This window comes from Nansenia antarctica (assembly GCF_963989245.1).
Source record: "Nansenia antarctica genome assembly, chromosome: 19".
In the NCBI taxonomy this organism is placed as follows: Eukaryota; Metazoa; Chordata; class Actinopteri; order Argentiniformes; family Microstomatidae; genus Nansenia; species Nansenia antarctica.
In genome coordinates, this window is record NC_137692.1 from 4,652,658 (window position 1) to 4,659,626 (window position 6,969).

The following is a 6,969-nucleotide window of genomic DNA, read 5'->3' on the forward strand; positions in this document are numbered from 1 at the left end:
TCTTTGAGCATCTTGAGCATGTCTGAGCTCATGGCAGCAGTAGCCTCCATCGTGTGGATCACTCTCTCCTCGAAGAGGTCGTCTTTTCCACTGTCGGCCTGTTCGGTGACAAACGCGCGGGAAAGGGTGTCGGCGACGTGCATGTCTTTTCCTGCCGTGTATGTTATTTTCAAATCATACCGTTGAAGCTGGAGCAACATGCGCTGTAGTCTTGCTGGGGCTTTGCTCAGGTGTTTCTTAAAAATCACTTCAAGTGGCTTGTGATCAGATTGGACTGTGACAGTGTTGCCGTAAACATACTGGTGGAAGCGTTTGGCTGCGAACACTATCGCCAGCAACTCCTTCTCTATTTGGGCGTAGTTTCTCTCAGCTTCTGTGAGAGCTCGTGAGGCTTAGCACAGCGGTCTCCCCTCCTGGAGAAGACAAGCTCCCAGTCCATCTTTCGACGCGTCAGCCTGTATGGTGATGGCATGGCTTGGTCATAGAACTTCAGCACAGGGGCGTTGGTGAGGGCTGACTTCAGCTTGTTTAAAGCATCATCATGTTCATGGTTCCACTGCCAAGCTGCATCTCTCCTCAGCAGCTGTCTGAGCGGGGCAGTCACTGAAGCTTCATCAGGGATATACTGAGCCAAATACCTCGTCATCCCCAACAGCCTCTGCAGCCCTGTCTTGTCCTCTGGTGGCAGCATGTTGTTGATGGCCGTCACCTTTGTGTCATCCGGTTTCACTCCCTCTGGTGTAATGACGTGGCCCATGTATCTGACGGTGTTGATTTTGTACTGGATTTTTTCCTTGTTGAACTTGACGTTGGCTCTCTGTGCCCTCTCCATGACCTTGTGAAGGATGCCATCATGTTCCTCTTCTGTGGCGGCGGCGATTATCATATCGTCTGCGATGATATGGACTCCTTCGATGTCTCCAAAAGCCTCACAGTTTTTCTGCTGAAAAACTTCGCTGGCGGACTTGATGCCAAAAGGAAGTCTCTTAAAGCGGAATCTTCCCCACGGCGTACTGAATGTGCACAGCACAGATGATGGCTCGTCAAGTCTCACCTGCCAATATCCGTCCTTCTCGTCCAGGATCGTGAATATTGACTTCCCAGAGAGCTTGCTCTGGACTTCCTCCGGGGTTGGTATCGAGTAGTGCTGCCTCTTGATTGCCTCATTCAGATCACGAGGATCCAAACACACCCTCAGTGATCCGTTCTTTTTCTCAGTGATGACGAGGCTATTCACCCACTCGGTCGGGTCTGTCACAGGTGCTATGACGTCCTTTTTTACGAGCTCTTTCAGGATTGTTTTCAGTCTGTCCACGACACTGACTGGGATCTTTCTGCATCCGTGGACGACTGGGGCCACACTTGGGTCTGTGTGTATGTGGTGCACACCGGGGAACTCACCCAGGCCACTGAAGACAGATGCGTACCGCTCCACCAGCTCCTCTTTTGTAGCTGGTGCCTTGACTGCAAGCGTCTCTATTCTCCTCACGAGCTGCAGTGTCTCGCACGCTTCTCTGCCCAGGATGGGCGTGGTGGACTGTGCAGTCACAAAAAAATGTAGATTTGCTCTTGCTCTATTTGGTGTCTCACACGTGAATGTCACTGTTCCTTTCGGTTTCAGGCGTGCTCCTCCATAGGCAATGAGAAGTGTCTGTGTAGGCTCTAGTCGTGGGGGTATCTACGTGGGGGTATCTCCTCGAAAATGCACATTGGAAGCACGTTCGCCTCCGCCCCTGTGTCCAGCTTGAATCTGACCGGGGTGTCTCTGAGGTTGACTGTGGTGTACCACGCGTTGTCTGTCTGCTGCGTGATCTTATCTACCCTAACACAGAACACTGAGCCTACAAATAAAGAATCTACCTCGCTCTCAAGTTGACTGACGTCCCTTGCTGTGACTGTCCCATGCTGTGGTGCGCCACACACTTTGGACCAATGGTTTCTCTTGTTGCATTTGTGGCATGTGGTCCCGAAGGCAGGACATTGGCGGGGCGAGTGTGTCCCTCCACACTTCCCGCATGTGTTTGTGCTGTCCATCTGCTCATTTGCTCTTCCTGACGATCTTTGTTTTCTGTATCTTCTTCTCATCTCAGAGTAGCTAGTAGTTCCTCTGGACAGTGCTTGAACTGGGGCGTCTGCGTGCCCTGTCCCCATAGCTTGCAGCTGTGACTTGGCAGCTTCTGCAGCTCTGCATATGGTTAGTGCTCTGTCCAGGGTTAGGTCTGTCTCTCTCAATAGTCTCTCTTTCATGCGAGGATCAGTTAGGCTAAACACCATTTTGTCTCTCAATGTGTCATTCTCACCTGCACCAAACTCACAGTCTCTGCATTTCTGGCGGAGTTCAGTCACAAACTTGTCGACACTAACTCCCTCTGACATAGAATGGGACCAGAATTGGTGACGTTCAAAAACAATGTTCTTTTTGGGGATACAGTATGCTTCAAATGCATCCATGATCTCTTTCATTGTCTCGTATGCTGGGTCTTCAAAATCAATGGTGAATGTATTATATACCTCTAATGCCTCTTCTCCTATGGTGTGCAGCATGATGGCTATTTTCACATACTCATCTTTATCATCTGCACCAGCGGCAATCATATACAGTTCAAAACGTTGTTTCCACCGACGCCAATTCTCACTCACGTTTCCAGAGAGCATGAGCGGCGCGGGAGGCTTGAACTGTTCCATGGTTTGCTTTCACTCGCTAGCTACTGCGAACGAACGTCGCACAGGGTCGATAGCTAACTATAGTTCTCCACAAAGTTTCTGCGTAGATCGGCGGCGCCTCGCAATTCCTTATATTTGTGAAGAAGTCACATCTTCTGACACCATGTTGTGTCTTGTTGTTCTCTCTGACTTACAAGATACACTTTATAATAATAATAACTCTGGTCTCTGGAGCAACGTTCAACAAGCGTCTTTATTCAGCATCCCAACAACAACTAGACCACACCAGTCGATCGATGATAACATTGTCAAGATGTAGTGCTACGGAGGCAATAGCAATCAATCCCAGATCTATGCTAAACATAGCAATATACTACAATTGCCTTTGAAAACAACGTCTCCCAACTTGGTTAAAGACCAAAAGCATGACATCTTAGAGAGACTTGCATACAGTGACAAAGAGTTTGGGAAAGTAGCTACAGCTCTAGTTTTCCAAACACCCCTGTCTGAAAGAGACTGGATCCGAGACTGGCTGGTACGGATGGAGGTTTCTCAACGAAACGGCATGTATTCAGCCTTCTGTCCGAAAGCAATTCATTCGAAAGCAAACAGGCGCGCAATACTGGGCCCAGTGCGCACATCCCTTGTCCGCTCTTTTTACGCACTGACATTTTTCACCCAAACGTGCACTTGCCTCGTATGCAATTCTTAAGTAGACATTCTTAGTTTATAAAGACAAAGATAAAATAGCTAACGGATGTTATTGAATACTATAGCCTATTCAATATTGGGATGTAAAGTATCTCTACAATATATAATTTTCCATTTCGCAAGTCACAGTAGGGACGGCGTTTTTAAAGCCCATTATGTCTGAATGTGTGGGCCAACAACATCATTTGTATAAGACCTTCTTTTAAAAGCAATTTTGCTAAGACTTCTTTTACTGTAGCTAAATGTGTCGCATATAGAATTTAGGAAGTGGTTACAAAGAGTTACGAAGAATCCGAATCCATCTCTTCGATACAACATCACAATGACAGCATCACTACACAAACACATTCTTATAACTTCTGAAGAACTCCATAATTTAGTTCTTCTTTGCTTGCGATCAAGACAGTCACACAGTGATAACCTTATATTTTGGAATATTAATTACCGACGAAAATGGACTACCATTACTTTCCAGGTGAGAATACGAAATTATAATTTAAATTGTAGTTTTAAAATGCAGTCTTGTATTGAAAATGTAAATCTTGGGGCATGGGGATATCATTGAAATATAGGTGAAATTGGCTCAAATCAAAGTATACAGTTTTTCTTGTTACCAAGCAATACAAGAAACAAATACTTGCAATATCACACGAGAGGGAGTGTGTTATACTGAATATCAGCACGGCTGTGATTCGGTCATAGGTACGAGGCCGCAGGCCGAGTACCGAAGATGGTCACAGCCGTGCTGATATTCAGTATAACAGCACGACCTCGAGTGTGATATTGCTTTTATACAACAGTTCTACAGCGCGATTTATTAGTTAACAGTAATAAGTGACAACAGATTATGATTTGTTTGTTTATTTAATCATTAAAAAAAGGATATGTTTGTTGTCAAATATTGTTGTCTTCAGAGACAAAAATCTGTTGTGATCCTCAGCCCCCATTCTGGCCACCAGCCTCCAATCCGGAGCCTCAGATGTGGCAGGCCTTGACAGCATGGTGTGGGAGCCCATGTTTAAAATGGACTCAGCTACTCTTCAACTCCTGCTGGAGATAGAACAGGAACACGAGCAGAGAGGTTCTGTTACCAGCCTGGTCCACCCTGGTGAGGACCTCAAGCCTTCTGCAGTGGTTGACGCCAGCCTGCTTCTGTCTGGTGAGGAGGCCATGCCTTCTGTAGCCAGCCTGCTTCAGCCTAGCCAGGACCTGAAGCCAGCAGTGACTGACACCAGCCTGGTCAACTCAAACCAGGACCTCAAGCCTGACAAACCTGTAAGCAGTGCTCCTACTGTCCCTCTCTGGTACAATGTTGTACTGTTATTCTAATTTTTGATCTTTATTATCTTTATTAATACTTTATTCATTTATTTTACAACCAGTCACTGGAATGTCCAGTTCATACCAGCCTGGTCCACCCTGGTGAGGACCTCAAGCCTTCTGCAGTGGTTGACGCCAGCCTGCTTCTGTCTAGTGAGGAGGTCATGTCTTCTGTAGCCAGCCTGCTTCTGTCTGGTGAGGAGGTCAAGCCTTCTGTAGCCAGCCTGCTTCTGTCTGGTGAGGAGGCCATGCCTTCTGTAGCCAGCCTGCTTCAGCCTAGCCAGGACCTGAAGCCAGCAGTGACTGACACCAGCCTGGTCAACTCAAACCAGGACCTCAAGCCTGACAAACCTGTAAGCAGTGCTCCTACTGTCCCTCTCTGTTGTACTGTTATTCTCATTTTAGATCTTTATTATCTTTATTAATACTTTATTCATGTATTTTACAACCAGTCACTGGAATGTCCAGTTCATAGCTGTTCTGTAAAGGTTTTTTTCTGCATTGTCTTTCTAAGGTCATGGCCACCCTAAAGCTTACAATGATAGACACTAGCCTTCTCCAGGCAAGTGAGGATATCAAGTCCAATGCATTCCTCAGCCTGCTTCAGCCTAACCAGGACATCAAGCCTGCTGTAGTGATTGACACCAGCCTGGTAAAGTCTCCTATGGTGAAAGGGAAGAAGAAAGGATGTGGATGGTTCTGTGGTCTTTGGAGAGCCATTAGAAGGGGTCGAGGAAAAGACAAACCTGTAAGCAGTTTTTTGTTTTGTTCAGGTTGTTTGTTATTGTCTTGTAACACTGTTATACAGACTGTTATTGTCTGTTACACTGTTGTACTGTTTAATCTCATCATCTTGTTTTGTCATGTAGTGATGACAGAACGTTTTGTAAACAATGTCATTTGTCAAATTAAAAGACAGCAAAGACAGCTTCTCCTCAGACGAGAGTAATAGAAAGACAGATGGTGAGCACAACATAGTTAGTGCCGAAAGAAATTGCAACTGCTGCAATTTGGCAGCATTTTGGGTTCCAACTGAATGAAAAGGGAGAGCCAACAAATCTTGACACGGCTGTGTGCAGGTTTTGTGATTTGATCACAAATCAATCCATGTGATTTTTAATCCCGTGGTAATACTGTATACCGCAGTTAAACTTGGGGAAGGTTTAACGGTGTCAAAAATGTGATACCGTCCAACCCTAGTCAAGGCATCAATTACTTAAACTGATCAGAGCTCCATATTTCCCTCACCTTCAGCCTTTGTTTTTACCTGGGTATAGTTGTATGTCTTGCTCTATTACTGTGGTGTCCAAGATCTTAGACAAACTATGTATGTTTCTCCCATGTGTAGGCCACCCTGGCAGACTACGCTCCAACCGTCTCTCCCATGATCCCGGCATTAGTGGTGGACTGTGTCAAGGAGATTGAACACAGGGGGATGCACGAGGTCAGTCGTCATTTTAACCAGTCATCAAATGGTTAATAGGAACATAGATGGGCTTTACAAATGTCAGCACAATTGACATATCTGACTAACATTGTCAATGCATCGTTGTTGCATAGATATTATAGCTCTTTTCCCCTTACTCTTTGGCATTCCCTTTCATACAGAATCAACTTTATTTCAATGTGTATCAGTGTATTCAGTGTATTCACTAAATCACACTCTTCTTTTTGTTTCTCTTTCATCCCCTCGTCCCCAGACGGGTCTGTACCGTGTTTCGGGCGCCGAGCGTACGGTGAAGAAGCTGAAGGAGAAGTTCCTGAGGACAAAGATGGCGCCGCCCCTCTGCAAGGTGGAGGACATCAACTCCATCACAGGTCTCCTCAAACACTTCCTGAGGAAACTGCCAGAGCCACTGCTCACCTTCCGCCTCAACCGCACCTTCATGGAGGCAGCAGGTTGGTCCATACCATAGTAGTTACCGCCTAAGCACATTGTTCCATTGCAAACATAGTGGTTTTTCCTTTCATTTTTGTAACCCTTTGGTAGAGCTTTGTGGAAACGTGCAGAACTTATCATGGCCTTGTACTATCGTTATTGCATGCAAGTTAAATTAATTCCACTCCTTGCCCACAGAAATCAAAGATGATGACAATAGCCTTGCAATGATATACCAGACCATCAGTGAGCTGCCTCAACCCAACAGAGACACTCTGGCCTTTTTGATGATCCATCTTAAGAAGTCAGCATTTTCCCTCATGGTCACTCCATGTTCTGCTTTTAGGAACAAAGTTGGTTTTTATCTTATTTTGTAAATGGTTAAAATCACAGCC